Raw genomic sequence first — 22,266 nt, 5'->3', positions numbered from 1 at the left:
AGCCTATCTGCAAAGACTGGGAGACATGCTTCGTATTTTGTATTTTTTCTTGATGGAGGATGTTTTTCTTTTGTTATTGTTGTTTGTTATTGTTTGTTTTTGTTTCCAGCTCCTGGCATTCAAAGAAATTCATCAAAACACTAGCCAAACATGAGCTTAAGAAATGGATACTTCAGAGACCATACATGACAAGGAATTCAGTTTTTCCAAAAATAGTTTGGAATACTCATTAAACATACATACTATAACCTTCAGCAATCAATAGAACAGCAAATCTTGGGGGAGTAAAAGAATCTTATTTCCAGAGTTACCACATTATAATATTCAAATGTCCAGTTTCCAACAACAAAAAAAGTAAGATAAAAAAAAAGGAACATTATATTTAGAGTACTGGAAAAATAACTGCCAGTGAAGAATTTTGTATATGGCAAAACTCTTCTTCAAAAATGGGAAAATTGGGACATTTCCAGATAAACAATAGCTTAGGGAATATGTTAACACTAGACCTGGTCTACAAGAAATGTTAAAGGGAGTCTTTTATGTTGAAATAAAAAGATATATGCAGTAACTATAAATCATGTGTAGAAATAAACTTCTATGATAAAGGTCCATAAATGGGCAAACATAAAAGCCAATATTATTGTGCTTTTAGTTTTTAACTAGTTTTTATTTCTTACATTATTTAAAGACAAACGTATAAAAATAATTATAACTATATTATTGAGCATAAAACATATAAAGCTGTGATTTGTGAAAACCGTAACATAAAGAGACAGAGCTGTATCTTAGCAGAGTCTTTGAATAATATTGAAGTTAGGTTGGTAACAATTTAAGTTGGGTTGTGAAATCTAATCCCCATGGCAACCATAAAATAACATCTAATGCATATACACAGAAGCAAAAAAGAAGAGACTGAAGACAATTCTTCTCAAAAACCACCGAACATACAAGTAGCAAGTAATAGAGAAAATGAGGGACAAATAAAAATACAATAATTATATTAAACGTAAATGTATCAAACTACCCAATCAAAAGGCGAGATTAATGAAATTGTTTCTGAACATGACCCAACTATATGCTGTTCACAAAAGATTCACTTTATTTTTTTTTAATTTTTAATGTTTATTTTAGAGAGAGAGAGAGACAGAGATAGAGACAGAGACAGAGAAAGAAACAGAGCTTGAGCAGGGGAGGGGCAGAGAGAGGGAGACACAGAGTCCAAAACAAGCTCCAGGCTCTGAGCTGTCAGCACAGAGCCCAACATGGGACTCTATACACGAACTGTGAGATCATGACCCCAACCAAAGTCGGAATCTTAACCAACTGAGCCACCCAGGTTCCCCCAAAAGATTAACTTTATATCCAAAGACACAGATAAGTTGAAATTGAAAAGATGGTAAAATATTTTTCTTGAAAATAGCAACCAAAAGATAGCTGGATATGAGTATCAGATAAAATAGACTTCAAGCTAAAACCTTTTACAAGGGACACTGAAGGGAATGATATTCTGATAAATTTATCAGAAACATAATAATTATAAACATATATGCACCAAACAATTGAGCCACCTAAATATGAAGCAAACATTGACAAAATTAAAGTGAGAAATAAACAATTGTACAATAGTGAGAAACTTAATATCCCACTTTCAATCATAAATAGAACATTTAGACAGAAGATAAATTAAAAAAAATAGAAGACTTTCACAGCACTGCAACTAACTAAAATTAACAAATATAAATTACTCCTCCCAATGGGGTGTCTGGGTGGTTCAGTCAGTTAAGCATCAGACTTCGGCTCAGATCATGATCCCAGAGTCTGCGGCTTTGAAGCCTGCATCAGACTCTGCACTGACAGCCCAGAGCCTGGAGCCTGCTTTGGATTCTGTGTCCCCATCTCCCTCTGCCCTTCCCCACTTGCGCTGTCTCTCTCTCTCTCTCTCTCTCTGTCTCTCTCTGTCTCTGACAAAAATAAACATTAAAAACATTAATTAATAAATTAATAATTTACTCCAACCAACAACAGCAGAATGCACATTCTTCTCAAGTGCACATGGAGCACTCTTCTCCAGAAGAGGCCATATGTTAGGTCACAAAACAAGTCCCAATAAATATTAAAAAGATTGAAACATACAAAATGTTTTTTCCAACTACAATGAAATGAAACTAGAAATCAATAACAAAAGAAAAATGTAAATGTTGACAATTTGTGGAAATGAAACAGCATAATCTTTTTTTTTCCTCACTGTTCAAAGTTTATTTGGTATTTTAATTGGTTGGCATGACCCTTGTTTATATATAGATATTTCTTTTTGCATTATATGGCAATGTACACTATATTCTAACATATATAGTACACAAAATAAGATCCTTTAGAACAGTTTTATGCACAATACATGCAATATTACATTTATACATTGAATTCCAGGATGTGATTGGAGAAAAAAAGTTGGACTAGGCATGTTGGGTGAAGGAACCAGATGTTATATATCACATGGTAAATATACATCTGGTTTGGAGAACAACTTCAGCATATGTAATATTGGCAGTGGTGCCTCTCAAGTGGTGGAACTATTTTACATTAACCAATTTAGGACTACACAAGTACCATCCAGCATCAGGATATAGCTGCAGGGTTTTGTGAACCATTCTTATTTGTAACTTTAGGAAACTGATGCTTTTCCTAGGCCATTTTAATATTACTACTTGAGTAATAGATCAGATAATAAGGATGATATATACAACCTCCAGCTAAAATCCTGTTATGGTCTAGACAGTGAACCGGAACAGCATAAGACAACTTTAAAACTACAGTTCTTTTTGGATCCCCCAAAGTGTATCTGCACTATTCTTCAAATGGGCCTCTTCCTCAGGAGTCAGAGTCACCTTCACAACTTCTGAGATTCCATTCTGTCCCAAGATGCAAAGAACACTAAGGTAAACAGAATCTTTTATTCCATAGAGACCCTTAGTCATGATGGAAATTGGATGCACCTGCCTATGATTCTTCATTATACTTTCTTCCAAATATTCCACAAATAGCCCAATGGCCCAGGAAGTGTAGCCTTTTCAGTTTGATCACCTCACAGGCACTGTCAACCACCTATTTGTGAACCTCTTTCCATTGTTCCTTATCTGCATCAGTGCCTAAGTCAGAGTGAAGATTCTTCAGGAAGACGCCAGCAACATTTACTCCACTGCACAGAGGCACACTAGAATCTCCATGCTCCCCAGGGACCCACCTATGCCAGCTTAATGGGTGAACTCCCAGCCTTTCCCCAATTAAGTAATGGAACCAGGATGAACCCAGATTACAACCACTTCCAATAACACGGTTTTTGGGAAAGCCACTTATCTTCCAAGCCACATAGGTCAAGATACCCACTGGATTGGAAACAAACAACTTGCAGTTTAGGCTGTATTTTACGATATTAAGAATGATTAATTTAAAATGTTCACGTTATGCTGGACCAAATTAAGAAGGCTTTCTCTCTGTGAAAATAACCAGCTTGGAGTTTGTAGTCACATTATAGTCTTTACCAGAGACAAATTTTGGTGTTCTAAGGAAAAGCCTTCTATGCTGGAGATTCGTCATCTCTCATTTCAATTTGTCTTCCACGACATCAACAAGAGCAAGTTCATTTGACAAGTCCTTCATTAAAATACAGATGGCCACAAGCGATGCTAACAACAGCAACCCTAACAACTGTAATCTTATTCTGGGGGGTATAGTCTTAAGAATATTCTGAATCAACTGATCCTTGAGAGCTGCTGTATTTGACTTAGAACCAAAAAGAATTGGGAGTGCATGTCGGGTGGGTGCACAGGCATTGACAGTGCACAAGGTTGGGTCCTGACTTGGTGGCAGCTGCTCCCCTAAACAGCATAATCTTAAAAATTAAGTTGATCAAAGAATAAGAAAATCTATCAATGTAACATATCACAATAATAGAATGAAGGTAAAAATCACATAATCATTTCAAATCAGGCAGAAAAGGCATTTCACAAAATGCACACCCTTTAATGATAAAAAAAAAGTCAGAAAGCAAGGAATTAAAGTGAATGTCCTCAACATGGACAATTACATTTATGAAAAACCCAGCTAATATCATACTCAGTTGTAAGAGACTTGAAAGCTTTATTCTTAAAATCTGGATCAAGACAAAAATGCCTACTTTTACCATTGCTATTAAACATTTTACTGGAAGTTCTAGCTAGAGCAATAAGACACACAAAGAAAGAAATAAAAAGCACCCAATTGTAAAGAAAAAAAATAAAATTATCTTTATTCACAAATAACATAATCCCATATGTAGAAAAATCCCAAAGAATTCACTAAAAAAATCTAGTAGTAGAGCTAATAAACAAATTCAGCCAAGTTTCAGAATGTAATATCAGCATACAAAATCATTTGTATTTGTATTCACCAGAAATGAGCAATCCAAAAAGAAATAAGAAATTAAGAAAGCAATTACACTTAAAATCACATGTAAAAGAATTCAATACCTAGGAATAAATTTAACCAACAAGGTGAAATAAGTGTACACTGAAACTATAAGACATGCTGAAGAAAATTAATAAGATTTAAGTAAATGAAACACCTTATGCTAGTGGTATGAAGACTTACTATTGTTAAAGTATCAATATTACTACCCCAGCAATCTACAGATTCAATGTAATCCCTACCATATTCCAGAAGTCTTTTTTGAAAAATGGAAAAGCCAACCCTTAAATTCATATGGAGTTGTAAGCCAAAACATTCTTGAAAAAAAGTAGAAAGCCAGAATTCTGGAGGGATCTTTCCCCAATTTTAAAATTATTGCAAAGATACAGTCATCAAAAAAGTGTGGTGATGGCATAAGTATAGACATATAGACCAATGGAATAGAATTGAAAGTCCAGAAATAAATACATACACCTATTTCCAATTGATTTTTGACAAGGGTACCAAGACTATTCAATGAGGAGAAAATAGTTTTTTCAATGGATGATGCTGGGACAATTGGACTTCCACATGAAAAAGAATGAAATTGGACTCTGGCCTCATACCATATACAAAAATAAAGTCAATAGCAACGAGAAAGAATGAAATCTGGCCATTTTCAGCAATGTGGATGGAACTGGAGGGTATTATGCTAAGTGAAATGTCAGTCAGAGAAAGACTGATACCATATGTTTTCACTCATATGTGGATCTCAAGAAACTTAACAGAAGGCCATGGGGGAGGGAAGGGAAAAAAAGTTACAAACAGAGAGGAAGGGAGGCAAACTATAAGAGACTCTTGAATATTGAGAACAAACTGAGGGTTGATGGGGGGTAGAGAGAGGGGAAAGTGGGTGATGGGCACTGAGGAGGGCACTTGTTTGGATGAGCACTGGGTGTTGTATGGAAACCAATTTGACAATAAATTATATTTTAAAAAATCAAGTCAAAATGGATCAGTGGCCTAAATATAAAAGCTAAAACCATAGGGACACCTGGTGGCTCACTCAGTTAAGTGTCCGACTTAGGCTCAGGTCATGATCTCATGGTTCATGAGTTTGGGCGCCACATCATGCTCTCTGCTGTCAGCTCAGAGCTCACTTCAGATCCTCTGTTCCACTCTTTCTTTGTCCCTACCCCGCTTGTGCTCTCTCTCTCTCAAAAATAAATAAACATTTAAGAAAAAGCTAAAACTATAAAACCTTTATAAAAAACATAGATGTGAATCTTCATGGTCTTGGATTTGGCATTCTTAGATATGACACCAAAGGAACAAAACTTAAAGTAGATAAATTGGACTTTATCAAAATTAAAATATTTTGTGTATTGAAGGACATTATCAAGAAACTGAAAAGAAAACCTACATAATGACAGAAAACATTTACAAATCATATATGTTATAAGAGTTTAATATTCAGAATATATAAAGAACTCTTACAACTCACCAACAAAAAACCAAAAAAATTAAAAAAAATAGGCAAAAGAATTTGTGACAACATGTATGGAGCTAGAAAGTATAATGCTAAGCAAAATAAGTCAGTCAGAGAAAGACATGATTTCACTCATTATGTGGAATTTAAGAAACAAAAAAGAAAAGGGAAAAAATAAGAAGGAGAGATTGAAATTAAGAAAAAAGACTCTTAAGTATAGAGATCAAACTGATGGTTACCAAAGGGGATGTGGTTGGGGGGATGGGATAAATAGGTGATGGAGATTAAGGAGTGCACTTGTGATGAGCAAAGCGTGATGTATGGAAGTGTTGAATTACTATATTGTACATCTGAATCTAATATAACACTGTATTTTCATTCACTGGAATTAAAATTAATACATACATGCATACATAAATACCTAAATAAATAAATAAATGTTGAGGCACTGGGACAAATAGGCAAAATATTTGAATAGCCATTTCTCCAGGAAAATATAAAATGTCAAATAAACACATGAAAATATGCTGAACATCATATTCATTAGGGAAATGTGCACCAAAACCACAATAAGATATCACTTAGCCATTAAGATAACTATAATATGAAAAGAATGGAGTATGGTGAGGATGTGGGGACATTAAAACACTTGTGCCCTGTTGATGGGAATTTAAAAAGGTATAGTTGCTATGGAAAACAGTATGACAGTTCCTCAAAAAATTGAAAATAAAATTACTATATGATCCAGCAATTCCACCTCTGGGTATATCAGTCAGAGAAAGACAGATATCATATGATTTCACTCATATTTAGAATTTGATAGGAGAAGAGAAGGAAAAATAAGACAAAAGCAGAGAGGTAGGCAAACCATAAAACTCTTAAATAGAAAAATCTGAGGGTTGCTGGGGAGGTTATGGGTGAAATGGGTGATGGACATTAAGGAGGGGACTTTTTGGGATTAGCACTGGGTGTCATATGTAAGAGATGAATAACTGGGTTCTACTCCTGAAATCAAGACTACACTATATGTTATCTAACTTGAATTAAAAAAATAGTTTTAAAAAAAGGAAGTAGAATCTTGACACCCATGTTCACAGCAGCATTGTTAACAATAGCCAAAATGTGGAAGCAACCCAAGGGCCCATCATCAGATGAATGGATAAGCAAAATGTGGTATGTGCACATGATGAAATATTATTTAACCTTTTAAATAATGGAAATGCTGACACAGGCTACAACATGGGTGAATCTTGAGGACATTATGCTAAGTGAAATAAACCAGTAACAAAAAGGCAAATCCTGTATGACTCCATGTATATGAGGCATCCAGAGTAAAATTGAGACAGAAGGTAGAATGGTAGTTGCCAAGAAAAAGGCAAATAGGAAATTGTGTAATTGATATAGAGCTTCAGTTTTATAAGATGAAAAGAGTCCTGGATATTGTTTGCACTACAATGTGAATGTGCTAACACTACTGAACTGTGCACTTTAAAATAATTAATATGATGAATTTTTAGTGAAATAAGTCAGGCAGAGAAAGATACCATATGTTTTCACCCTTATGTGTATCTTGAGAAACTTAATAGAGGACCAGGGGGGAGGGGAAGGGGGAAAAAAAGTTACAGAGAGGGAAGGAGGCAAACCATGAGAACAAACTGAGCGTTGATGGGGGGTGGGGGATAGGGAAAAGTGTGTGATGGGCACTGAGGAGGGCACTTGTTGGGATGAGCACTGGGTGTTGTATGGAAACCAATTTGACAATAAATTATATATATATATATATATACACACATATATATAATATTTTTTTAAATGTTTATTTATTTTTGAGAGAGAGAACAAGCAGGAGAGGGGCAGAGAAGGAGACACAGAATCTGAAGCAGGTCCCAGGCTCTGAGCTATCAGCACAGAGCCTGATGTGTGGCTTGAACTCATGAACTGTGAGATCATGACCTGAGGTGAAGTCGGATGCTTAACCGACTGAGCAACCCAGGCACCCCAAGATGGTAAATTTTATGTTGTATATATTTTATCACAATTCTAAATAAATAATAAATAAATAAATAAATATCAAAAGCTTAAAAACGAAAAGTGTTGGCAAAGTTATAGAGAAATTCAAACCCTCATATACTTCCGATGGAAATGTTAAATGAATGGTGCAGTCACTATGGAAGACAATTTGACAGTTCCTCAAAAATCCAAACATGGAATTATATATGACCTAAGCAATTCCACACACACACACACACACACACATATATATATATATACCCAAAATAATTGAAAATACAGACTCAAACTGATACTTATATCCCAATTTCATTGCAGCATTATGCACAGTGGCCACAATGGGGAAGCAACCCAGGTGTCTGTAAACAAATGAATGGATAAATAAAATGGATATATACATACAATGGAATATTATTCAGCCACCAAAAGAAATGACATTCTCAGAGAGGTTGCTGCCTGTTTTCTCCTGTAGGATTTTGATATTTTCGTGTCTCACATTTAGGTCTTTGATCCAATTTGGATTTATTTATGTGTATGATGCAAGAAAGAGGTCCAATTTCATTCTTCTGCATGTCGCTCTCCACTTCTCCCAGCACCATTTGCTAAAGAGACTTTTTGTCCATTAGATACTCTTCCCTGCTTTGCCAAAGATGAGTTGGTCACATATTTGTGAATCCATTTCTGGGTGTTCTATTCTATTCCACTGATCCATGTGTCTGTTTTTGTGCCAGTACCATCCATCTTGATGATTATAGCTTTGTAATACACCTTGAAGCCTGGAATTGTGATGCCTCCCGCTTTGGTTTTCTTTTTTAATGTTACTTTGGCTATTTCAAGTCTTTTGTGGTTCCATACAAATTTTAGGATTTTTTTTTCTAGCTCTGTGAAGAATACTGGTGCTATTTTGATAGGGATTGCATTGAATTGTAGATTGCTTTGGATAGTATTGACATTTTAACAATATTTGTTCTTCCACTTCATGAGCAATGGAATATTTTTCAATTTTTTGTGCATTCTTCAATTTCTTTCATAAGCTATCTATAGTTTTCATGTATAGATTTTTCGCCTCTTTGGTTAGGTTTATTCCCAGGTGTCTTAGGGGTTTTGGTGCAATTGTAAATGGGATCGATTATTGATATCTCTTTCTGCTGCTTTATTATTGGTGTATAGAAATGCGACTGATTTCTGTACTTTGATTTTATATCCTGTGATATTGTTGAATTCTTGTATCAGCTCTAGTAGTATTTAGGTGGAGTCTTTCAGGTTTTCCATGTAGAGTATCATGTCATCTGCAAAGAGTAAATGGATGCTTGATATGGATGCTTCCTCGCTGATATGGATGCTTTTTATTTCTTTTTGTTTTCTGATTGCTGAGGCTAGGGCATCCAGTACTCCATTGAACACCAGTGGTGAGAGTGGACATCCCTGTTGTGCCCACAGTAACTTCTTTCTTGACGTGTCTTCAGAGGCAAGGTAAATATAAGCAAAAATGAACTATTGGGACCTCAACAAGATAAAAAAGCTTCTGCACAGCAAAGGAAACCATCAATAAGACTCAAGAGCAACTGACAGAATGGGAGAAGATATTTGCAAATGACATCAGATAAAGGGTTAGTATCCACAATCTATAAAGAACTTATCAAACTCAACACCCAAAAAACAAAGAATTCAGTGAAGAAATGGGAAGAAGACATGAATAGACACTTTTGCAAAGAAGACATCTAGATGGCTGACACATGAAAAGATGCTCAACATTACTCATCATCAGAGAAATACAAATCAAAACCACAATGAGATACCACCTCACATCTGTCAGAATGACTAAAATAAACAACTCAGGAAACAACAAATGTTGGCAATGGTGCAGAGAAAGGGGAACCATTTTTCACTGTTGGTGGGAATACAAACTAGTGTAGTCACTCTGGAAAACACTATGGAGATTCATTAAAAATGAACAGTTGAACTACCCTACAACCCAGCAATTGCACTACTAGGAATTTATCAAAAGGATACAAAAATGCTGATTCAAAAGGGCACGTGCATACTAATGTTTATAGTGGTGCTATCCACAATTGCCAAATTATGGACAGAGCCCAAATATCCATTGACTGATGAGTGGATAAAGTAGATGTCGTATATATATGTAATGGAATACTATTCATTGATGAAAAAGAATGAAATCTTGCCATTTGCAACAATGTGGATGGAACTAGAGGGTATTATGCTAAGCGAAATAAGTCAGAGAATGACAGATATCATTATTTCACTCATATGTGGAATTTGAGAAATTCAACAATGAACATATGTTAAGGGAAGGAAAAATAAGATAAAAACAGAGACGGAGGCAAATCATAAGAGATTCTTAAATACAAAGAATAGACTGAGGGTTACTGGAGGGGGGTGGTTGAGGAATGGGTTAAATGGATGATGGGCACTAAGGAGAACACTTTTTGGGATGATCACTGGGTGTCATATGTAAGAGATGAATTACTTGCCAAGACTACACTGTATGTTAACTAACATGAATTTAAATACATAAAAAAATAAAGAAATGACATTTTCATATGTGGCATAACATGGATGAACCTGAAAACATTATACTCGGTGAAATAAACCAGAAACTAAAGGTCAAGTATGGTATGCTTCCACTTAGATGAAATATCCAGAATAGGCAAATTCATTGACACAGAAAGTAGATTAGGGGTTACCAGTGGTTGGGGGAGTGGAAGAATGCAGAGTTATTGCTTACTGGCTGCATATTTTCTGTTTGGGATGACAGAATTGTTTAAGAAATAGGTGATGATGATTGCACAACACTGAATGTAATTAATGCCACTGAGTTTTACACTTAAAAATGGTTAAATTGGCAAATTTTATGTTATATACATTTTATCGCAATAAAATCTATAAAAAAGAGAAAACGTGATAATAACAGCTATACATACTACTCTTACTGCTGTGTTCTAGTATAACCATTTGTGAAGTACCTACTTTGTGCCAGGTACTATTTTAGGTACTGGGGAAATGGTTGTAAAGAACACTCTAGTCAGAGTAGACAGACAATATACAAAGAAATGAGTAATAATCAGGAAACCTAATTTATACTCAAGACTTTGTGGCCCTGGAACTCTGTGACTTATATTATTCATGACCATTTGATGAGTCCCTTCCTGTGCCAGGCCCTGGAGACCTAGGTTGTAGAGCTGCCTTGGAATAGAGCTCAGTCCAGGCATGGAGAATTGAGATGTTTCTTATCCTTCACAAAATTTCCTTGGGTTCTGGCACCTCACTGCCCTCACCTCTCTTTAACTCAGTTCCTTGAGTGCCTAGAGAGCTCCTGGTACTATCCTTCCCCTGCTTTTTGTCCAGGCTTGGCTGGTTGGCTTTTACACCATCCCCTCCCATCCCACCTTACTTCCTGTGGAATATGAAATTTCAGGGCTCCCACTCCAGGATTTTCAACATAGACAAAGTAATGGGCCAATTCAAGACCCAGCTTAGTTATCAACTGAGTATCAAACAGGTAAAAACAAACCAAACAAGTCATTCATTCTTCAATTTGGCAAACATTTTAATGAGCCGCTGCTCTGACCCAGATGTCAGCCACTTTACTTCACAGTCATAATAATGGTAGAAATAATACCTTGAGCACCTATTGTGTGTAGGACACTTCCCATGGATTAACTCACTGAATTTTCATACAATCTTGTGTAGAGGTAGAGCTTATCCACATTTTTTCAGCAGAAAAGCTGAGGTTCAGAGAGATGTGGCTAATGTTAGTGGGGGGGTCCAATGCACCTGACCATTCCACAGATCATGTATTCACCACACAGCCATAGCACCATGCCCTCTGCCAACACCTCACTTCAATGTATTCCCCACAATCCATAGCATACACCACACACTTCGCCCATGTTTCACTTGCACACCTCACATACAACATCTTCCTTAGACATACTTCCTATATCTAGTGTTCTTGAATACCACACAGAAACTGGCATGCACAACCAGACATACAGACATTACAAAGACACTGTCACAACTATTCTTCCCCAACACTTTACACACATACACATATGCCTGCACAGGCCATGCATATGATAAGCCATGTCTCCCATGCAAGTATAAATACTTATTTAGGAAATATGCAGTCACACTATGTTTTGGCAACAAAACCAGGCACAGAGACTCTTTACTCACTCTGCGACATTCTTTTCAGTATCTCCTCCCCTCCTAGACCTGCCCAGGCTTCATGCCATGCTATCCTCATTTCACTCACATATAGACCCCATACATAGTTTCATAGTAATATACAGGCCCAGCCCAGGCCACATCTAGGAACCGCCAACTCCTCCCCCACCCTTTCTTTGCCTGGCTCTCCTCACACTGTGGCATTTGGAGTCACTTAGCAGAAGGTGGCTATGCAGACAGAGCTCTGCCCTGAACCTCAGGATAGGACAGTCTGGTGGGTCTATTTCCCCTTCCACCTGTCCTTGAACCTTGCCTCACTTTTGGTTTTCAAACCTTTTCCATATATCTACCTTATGGTTGGAGAGGGTGAACCATGGAACTATATCCACTGCCTCTTGTCTTCCAGATGCTTGGCCCAAGGAGGGGTTGGGGGTTAGGGTTCCTATAATGGCATAGGGGTGGGGTCTTCCTCAGGAGTCCAGGCTTTAAGTATTTGTTCTATAGCTACTGCTGCTCTACCAATTCCTGGAGTTAACCATAGGATAGGCCTATCCTATCACTATGAGAAATGGAGAGTGCAAGAAGATACCTATGAGACCTGGTCTAAGCTGGGAGTTTTCTGCATGACTGTATTTGCTCAAGGTCTCCTTCTGGATCAGGTGCCCTACAGGGGTTCCCATGTATCATTTTAAGCACAGAATGGACATATCAAAAGCAGTGTGTTGTACTCTAATGAGTAAGCTGGAAGGTATTGTGAGTAAACTACTTGCACTTGACTCCTTACTAGTGTGATCTAAGGCGAGTTGCTAAATCTCTCTGACATCAGGTGGTCTATTCTATAAATGGGGTTAATGATGGTATCTCTTTTACAGGATTGTTTCAAGGATTAAATGGGAGGATTAAAAAGTGACTGGTACATATAAAATACTTAATAGGGATTTATTCAATAAATAAACTAATATAGCTCTACTCAGGATCACAGACACAAAAAATATCAAATAAAATCACTGCCATTCACTGTGTGTCTCAATGGAATGTAAGCTCCACAAGGGCAAGGGCTTTATGTAAATTTTGAAACAGGCTTCTAGAACAGTGTCTGGAAAATATTAAGTGCTTGATAAATATTTCTTGAATGAATGAATTAATGAGCAGCTAAGTGGATAATATATTCCAGAAATGGTGTTAGACATGTGGGATAGAATTCTAATATAGACAACACCTGTCCTCACGTAGCTAACAATCTATTCATTAAACTAATAATTACACCAATAATTGAACCTGGGGTGAATTCTGTGAAAGAAGAAAGGAGGGTGCTATAAGAGTGAAACATAAAAATAATTTGCTATTCTCAGAGGTAAAAGGGAGTCTCCCAGAGCCAGTGATGCCTGAGCCTAAAAAAGGATCAGGTGGCAAGAGAACTTCAAATCCACATGGCCAACCATCTAGCTGATATCTTCTGGATATCCCACAGGAACAACAACCCTGCCATGAACCAAACTGAAATCTTCATATTGCTCCCTGTACATCTGTTCCTCTGCCCCAGTTTTTCCTGCTTGCATGAATGTCTTAATGTATAACCAGAGTTCACTGACCAGGAAACTCATAAGTCTTCTTTGACTGCTCCAAGTCCCCATATCTAACCAAACATTGAGTCCCAGAAATGCTACCTTCTGTAAAGTATATAGTAGTGGTTAAAAGATTGGATTCTAAAGTCAGCTTTCCCTGGCTTATATCCTGGCTCAGCAACTTACTAGTTACTTATACTTTCTGTGCCTCAGAGCCCTCACCTGAAAAATGTGTGATAATATTTCATAAGATTATTGTGAGGATCAAATGAATTAATCTAGCTAGAGTACTTAAATCAGTTTCCTAGCACATAGTAAGTATTTAATATCTGTTAACTATGATAATGGTGATGATAATGGTCTCTCAAATATGTACTTCTGTCCCTCTTGACTGTGACTATCATGGTGTAGACTCTCATTTTGCTTAAATCACAAGACCTTAAACCACTTAATGGGGAGACCCATTAAGAAACTGTTACATGTAGGTTGGAAATGATGGGGATCCTGAACTGGGGCAACAAACTTGGAGATGAAGAGAATGGAATAGATTAAAGACATCCCACTGCCATTAAGTCTATTGTCAATTCATTGAGGGTATGAACTGTTGTTGTTGTTGTTGTTGTTTTATCTTTGTATCCCACCACTGCCTGTGAGGCACACTGACACAGACACACAAATACAGCATAATACAACACTTCACATACAAATTACTATTGATTATATGAATTTGATTAAATTAAGTTTACAAGACTAGGTGACTGATTTGATCTTAGGAGAAGTCCAAGATGGTTTAGAACCTGAATTGAATCTTAGGGAGAATTATGAAATTTCTTTCCATAGAGGTGTATAACACTCAGAGTATGTCCCAACTACCTTGCTTTCCCTACCCTAAGGTCAGTTATTGGCAGGGCCCCAGCTAGAGTAAAGCCCTTTGGGCTGAGGAGGGGGTTATTTCTCTTAGGGGCCTCCCTTCCGCTTTCTCTGCCCTGGGCAGTGAGTCCTTCTTCATAGTATTTGAATTAGAGGAAACAGATAGACTGAGGAAGTGAAGAAAAAACAGGCTGCTTGTGCTCTGTAAGCCAATGTAAACACTTGGTGGTTTCCTGTTGTTGCAGCCCAAAGTGTCCCATGACATCATTCCTGGCCTTTCCAGAATACACTGGCTTGGCTAAGCCCGCTTACCTGTCCAAGGCTGAGTGGCAGTCACCCCCCTTTCTCACTAGGGTTAGATCCTCTGGAACTAGAAAACTTCTCTGGGCCAACCATTCACCACCTTCCCAGTTGGTCACATAGGCCTTTCTAGCCCTATAAGGCATTGGAGGCTCTGGGCTGGACATGCCTTCCCACTTCCCAGAGACCCAGTGGCTTATGGGTCAGAGAAAGATTTCCCAAGCCAGAAAACTTATTTTCCTTCTTTTAGTGGAGATTTGGATTCAGAAGAGAGGGAGGAGGCTGTGACACACAGACTCTAAAATAGGCCATAACTGCTTCCTCCTCTTTCTATCTTACCCAAGGGCATACAGGCTTATTCTCTCAATGTTGGTCACAAATTCCTAGGAACAAAACTATATGGACTCTTTCAAACCTTGTAGTCTAATCTTCCCATAATGCAGATGAGAACACTGAGACCCAAAGAAAGGAAAAAAAAAAACTGGTCCCAGTCACAAGTTTGTTGGTGCAGCATAAGCCATCCACTGCCAGATGCCTGAACCTAAGCTATCTTTAGACAGGACTATATAACTGCAAGAGCTCTTGACAAGAAATTCAGAAACCAGGGTAGAAGGTCTAATTCCTCTTCGGGATCTTGGATAAATTCCTCTTTTTCTTTGGGCCTTGGCTTAACTATAATTCAGTTCAAGGTAACAAATATTTATTGAGAACCTACTGTGTTTAGTAGAGCTGGTAGTTCCTGGAAATGAGAAAAAAAAAACAAGATGAAAACACTTGCCATTTCAAAGGTTGGAATGAAAAGAGAATGAAAGAGATGGTCTGAATTTCATAAGAGATCTAAAGCCTATGTGGACTCCACAGCCCTGTTTCTAGGCAGAATCAAACCATAATCAGGGGTCTAGTGCCCTTTAGGGCTGTATTTCCCTCCCCACTCACCTCATAAGGCAGCAGAGAACTCTCACTGGGCCAGAGTATTGTTTCCAAAAAAGTTTACCAGTTCTAGTCCAATTCAGCTGGATAGATTTGCATAGATATGTGACAAAGTCCTAAATTACTGTCTCCAAAATGAAGCCAAATGACTTATGGTAAATCCTATATCCAGCAGTAATTGGATTTCAATCCCTAGCTATGCCATGGAGCACATACAATTGAAATAGCTGTTTTAACCAATCAAATTCATCACAGCCTAGATTTCAAGTGGAATTCAGAGACACCTTTAGGGAAAAGAATGCCTATTCCTTCACCCAAAGATTAACAAGGCAATGCCAAGTCATTCCATTAGTCAATCAATTTAACTGCAGCATGGATTAGATGAAACCTAGAGGATGCAAAAGCCTACACAGATGTAGGAGGCTGCAGAGGCACATTGGGAGACACAAAGTAACACACATAGACACAAGGTAATGCACATACACACACTCTCAGAGCAGCACACACACACACACACACACACACAAAGACACACACACAAAGACACACACAATTCAACCAGAAATTAGGAAAAGATAACTAGTTGTCTGAGAGTACTGGGCACCCATTTTGTGACCAACTGTTTATCTTTCTCTCTTTTCTCCCTCTACAACCATTCTAACTCAAATAAAATATTGTACTTTTTTCTACATTAGAAAAGCATTAGAAAATCATCCCTACCCTACCACATCCATACCCACTCCCACTCAACCACATCAGGCTTTTACTACCTGTTTGTCTCCTGGACTACAGCAAAGATCTATTATGGCTCCCTAATGTCATATTTCCACTAACCCATTTTCCATGAGGCTGTCTGTCTCTGAGAATCTTTGTAGAGTGAAGCCCTGTTTTTGCCTTATTTCTGCTAAAAATTATTCCTTTCCTTTCCACCATCAGTACAAGCCAACTCAGATGCCTGACATTCATGGAGTGATGAAAACCTGGGGCTCCTTGCCCATGTTCATACCTTCTGCCCTTCAGAAAGCACAAGGCAACTTCCCAGCTCCCTATCTACACCTATTTTAAACTCTTCTGTGATATTACTTTGAGCTAGAACTGTCCCCTTCTTCACCTATCAAAATCCTACACACATTAGCCAGATGGATGTGACAGATATATTCAGAACATTCCACCCTAAACAGCACATTTTTTTTAAAGTGCACATGGAACATTATCCAGAAGAGATCACATATTAGGTCACAAAACAAGTCTCAGCAAATTCAAAAATATTGAAGTCATACTATGAAGCTTTTCTGACCAGAATGCTTTGAAACTAGAAATCAACCACAAGAAAAAAATCTGAAAAGAGCACAAATGCATGGAGGTTAAATAACATGCTACTAAACAATGAATGGGTAAACAAAGACATCAAAAAGGAAACAAAAAAAAAATACATGGAGACAAATGAAAATGAAAACACAGTAATCCAAGATCTTTCAGATGCAGCAAAAGCTGTTCTAAGAAGGAGGTTTATAACAACAGAGACTTAACTCTGCAAGAAAAACAACAAATAAACAACCTAACCTTACACCTAAATGAGCTAGAAAAAGATGAACAAACAAAACACAAAACCAGAAGAAGGAAGTAAGTAATAAAGATTAGAAAAGAAATAAATAAAATAGAAAATAAAAGAAAATACACCACGTCATTGAAACCAAGAGCTGTTTCTTTGAAATGATCAACAAATTGATAAATCCTTAGCCAGGCTTATCAAAAAAAAAAAAAAAAACAGAGAGGACTCAAGTAAACAAAATCAGAATTTAAAGAGAAAAAACAACCAACACCACAGAAAAACAGAGGATTGTAAGAGAATGTTATAAAAAAATTACATGCCAAAAAATTGGACAAACTCAAAGAAGTGAATAAATTCCTGGAAACATATAACCTCCCAAAATCGAATCAGGAAGAAATAGAAAATTTTAACAGACCAATTACCAGCAACAAAATTGAAGCAGTAATCAGAAAACTCCCACAGAACAGAAGTAAAAGACCAGATGGCTTCACAGGTGAAATCTACCAAACATTTAAAGAACAGTTAATACCTATTCTTTTCAAACTATTCCAAAATATAGAAGATGAGGCGCCCTACTTGTGACCTCAGGCAGTGCTCAGATTCCTCCAGCACAGGAAAAGAGTGCCTTGGTGATTTTCTTATGGTGGGTAAGCTTGCACTATATGTATTGGTGAACTGACTAGAGTCTAGAGAAGAGGAAATGAGTGGACATGGAGCCTGGGGATTATGGAAGAGAGAGAGAGAGAGAGAAGGATGTGGTACTTAGAAGACCTAAAAGAGAACAGTTGATGGAGTTTGAACTTTAAGAAAGATGGCAGCATAGGAGGATGCTGGGCTCACCTTGTCCTGCTGATAACTTAGATTCCACCCACATCTGTCTAAATAACCCAAAAAACCACTAGAAGACTAGCAGAATGGACTCTTCAGAGCCAAGCGTAGACAAGAGGCCCACAGAAGAAAGTAGGAAGGGCAGAGAGGCAGTGCACGCTACATGGACTTTCAGGAGGGAGCCAGGGTGGTGGAGGGGCAGCCTTCCAGGTGAAGCAGAGCCCCGGAGTCTGGCTTTCAAAAACAGAGGGGCCGGACTGCATGAGTTCTGACAGCCAGGGGGACTTAACATCTAGAAAATTAAAAGTCAACAGCTCTGCTCTCAGAGAGTGGGGAGGGTGAGAGGGCACCAGGAGGGAGAGTTGCTGAGCCCCAGAACACAGAGCTCAGTTCAGTGGGGAACAAAGGTGCTGGCAAGCGCCATATCCCTCTCCCATCCCCCAGAAAAAATCTGAAAGAGAACCAATTCCTGTCACCGAACTTGCTTACACCCCGCAAACACCCAATGCTGTGCTTCTTTGGATCCATCCCTCCACAGGTCGGCCTCCCTCCCAGTGCTGCAGGGCCCCTCCCACAGGGGACCACCAATGACAAAGCAAGCTAAGCCTGCCCCTTCCTCCCCAGTGCACCTTGTGGATCCACCCTGCCTTATATGCCAGATCCCAATGAAGCAGCACCACAAGCCTGGTAGTGTGCAAGTATCCCAGATAAGGGCCACACCACTCCACAGTGAGCCCTGCCCCTGGGAGAGGGAAAGATAAGGTACACACCACTCTGACTGTGGCCCCAGTGGTGGGCTGGGGAAGACATCTGGTCTGACTGTGGCCCTGCCCACCAACACAAGTTACTCTGGACAGCACAAGGGAAGTGCCCTGCAGTTAGGAGCCACCGCAGGGACTACCCAAAATGACGAAACAGAAGAATTCTCCTCAAAAGAAACTCCAGGAAGTAGCAACAGCTAACAAACTGATCAAAATCGATTTAAGCAATGTAACGGAACAAGAATTTACAATAATAGTCATAAAATTAATCGCTGGGCTTGAAAACAGCATAGAAGACAGCAGAGAATCTATTGCTACAAAGATCAAGGGACTAAGAAACAGTCAGGAGGAGGTCAAAAATGCTATAAATGAGGTGCAAAATAAAACGGACACGGCCATAGCATGGATTGAAGACACATAGCAGAGAACAGGTGAATTAGAAGAAAAAATTATGGAAAAAGACGAAGCTGAGAAAAAGACAGATAAAAAAATCCAGGAGTGTGAGGGGAGAATTAAAGAACTAAGTGATGCTATGAAACATAGTAATATATGCATAATTGGGATTCCAGAGGAGGAAGAGAAAGAGAGAAAGGGGCTGAAGGTGTACTTGAAGAAATCATAGCTGAGAAATTCCCTGATCTGGGGAAGGAAAAAGGCATTGGAATGAAAGAGGTACAGAGAACTCCCTTCGGACGTAACTTAAATCAGTCTTCTGCACGACATATCATAGTGAGACTGGCAAAAGGCAAGGATAAAGAGAAAATTCTGAAAGCAGCTAGAGATAAATATGTTCTAACATATAAAGGGAGACCGATAAGACTAGTGATGGATCTATCTACTGAAACTTGGCAGGCCAGAAAGGAATGGCAGGAAATCTTCAATGTGATGAATAGAAAAAATATGCAGCTGAGAATCCTTTATACAGCAAGACTGTCATTCAGAATAGAAGGAGAGATAAAGGTCTTCCCAAACAAACAAAACCTGAAGGAAATTATCACCACTAAACCAGCCCTACAAGAGACCCTAAGGGAGACTCTGTGAGTGAAATGTTGCAGGGAGCACAAAGAACCAGAGACATCACTACAAGCATGAAAACTACAGACATCATAATGACTCTAAACCCATCTTTCAATAATAACACTGAATGTAAATAAATGAAATGCTCCAACAAAAAGACATAGGGTATCAGAATGGATAAAAACAAACAAACAAGACCCATCTATTTGCTCTCTACAAGAGACTCATTTTACACCTGAGGACACCTTCAGATTGAAAGTGAGGGGATGGAGAAGTATCTATCTTGGTACTGGAAGTCAAAAGAAAGCTGGAGTAGCCTTACTTATATCAGAGAAACTAGATTTTAAATTAAAGCCTGTAACAAGAGATGAAGAAGGGCATTATATAATAATTACAGGGTCTATCCATCAGGAAGAGCTAACAATTATATATGTCTATGTGCAAAACACGGGAGCCCCCAAATACATGAAACAATCACAAACATAAACAACCTTATTGATAAGAATACGGTATTTGCAGGGGACTTTAATACCCCACTTACAACAATGGATAGATCATCTAGACACAGGATAAGTAAAGAAACAAGGGCCCCGAATGATACATTGGATCAGATGGACTTGACAGATATATTTAGAACTCTGCATCCCACAGCAACAGACTATAATTTCTTCTCAAGTGCACATGGAACATTCTCCAAGATACATCACATACTGGGTCACAAAACAGCCCTTCATAAATATACAAGAATTGAGATCATACAATGCACACTTCCAGACCACAATGGTATGAATCTTGAAATCAACCACAGGAAAGTCTGGAAAACCTCCAAAAGCATGGAAGTTAAAGAACACCCTACTAAAGAATCAATGGGCCAACCAGGCAATTAGACAAGAAATTAAAAAAATATAAGCAAACAAATGAAAACGAAAACACAACAATCCAAATGCTTTGGGATGCAGCAAAGGCAGTCCTGAGAGGAAAATAAATTGCAATCCAGGCCTATCTCAAGAAACAGGAACAATCCCAAATACAAAACCTAACAGCACACCTAAAGGAAATAGAAGCAGAACAGCAAAGACACCCCAAACTCATCAGAAGAAGAGAAATAATAAAGACCAGAGCAGAAATAAATAGTATAGAATCTAAAAAAAATCTGTAGAGCATATCAATGAAACCAAGAGTTGTTTTTTTTGGAAAAATAAACAAAATTGAAAAACCCTAGCTATGCTTCCCAAAAAGAAAAGGGAAAGGATACAAATAGATAAAGTCATGAATGAAAATGGAATTATTACAACCAATCCCTCAGAAATACAAGCAATTATCAGGGAATAAATAATTATATGCCAACAAACTGGAAAACATGGAAGAAATGGACAAATTCCTAAGCACACACACACTTGCAAAACTCAAACAGGAAGAAATAGCTTGAACAGACCCATAACCAGCAAAGAAATTGAATCAGTTATCAAAAATCTTGCCACAGGTAAGAGTCCAGGACCAGATGGCTTCCTGGGGGAATTCTACAAGACATGTAAAGCAGAGATAATACCTATGCTTCTCAAGCTGTTCCAAAAAACAGAAAGGAAAGGAAAACTTCCAGACCATTCTATGAAGCGAGCATAGAATACTGATTGCTAAAAATTCTTTGATTCCTAAACCAGACAGAGACCCAGCAAAAAAAGACAACTAGAGGCCAATATCCCTGATGAATATGGATGCAAAAATTTTCAATAAGATACTAGCAAATCTAATTCAACAGCATATAAAAATAATTGTTCACTATGACCAAGTGGGATTCATTCCTGGTCTGCAGTGCTGGTTCAACATTCACAAATTAATCAATGTGATACATCACATTAATAAAAGAAAAGATAAGAACCATATGATCCTGCCAATCGATGCAGAAAAAACATTTGACAAAATTCAGCATCCTTTCTTAATAAACACCCTTGAGAAAGTCGGGATAGAAGGAACATACTTAAACATCATAAAAGCCATTTACAAAAAGCCCACAGCTAACATCATCCTTAATGGGGAAAAACTGAGAGCTTTCCCCCTGAGATCCAGAACACGACAGGGATGTCCATTCTCACCGCTGTTTTTTAACATACTGTTGGAAGTGCTAGCATCAGCAATCAGACAACAAAAGGAAATCCAAGGCATCAAAATTGCCAAAGATGAAGTCAAGCTTTCACTTTTTGCAGATGATATGATTTATACATGAAAAACCCGATAGACTCCACCAAATGTTTACTAGAACTGATACATGAATTCAGCAAAGAACAGAAAGTCAATGTACAGAAATCGGTTGCATTCTTACCCACCAATAAT

General features: G+C 38.0%; 1 pseudogene; it reads right to left on the bottom strand.

Moving 5' to 3' along the window:
- Positions 1–2,807: 2,807 nt before the first annotated feature.
- On the bottom strand, positions 2,808–15,014 carry LOC125931314 (L-lactate dehydrogenase A chain-like; annotated as a pseudogene).
- Positions 15,015–22,266: the final 7,252 nt, after the last annotated feature.

The sequence above is a fragment of the Panthera uncia genome, chromosome X (genome assembly GCF_023721935.1).
Source record: "Panthera uncia isolate 11264 chromosome X, Puncia_PCG_1.0, whole genome shotgun sequence".
In the NCBI taxonomy this organism is placed as follows: domain Eukaryota; kingdom Metazoa; phylum Chordata; class Mammalia; order Carnivora; family Felidae; genus Panthera; species Panthera uncia.
Note: the sequence above shows the minus strand (reverse complement) of the source record. Positions and strands in the feature narration are given on the sequence as shown.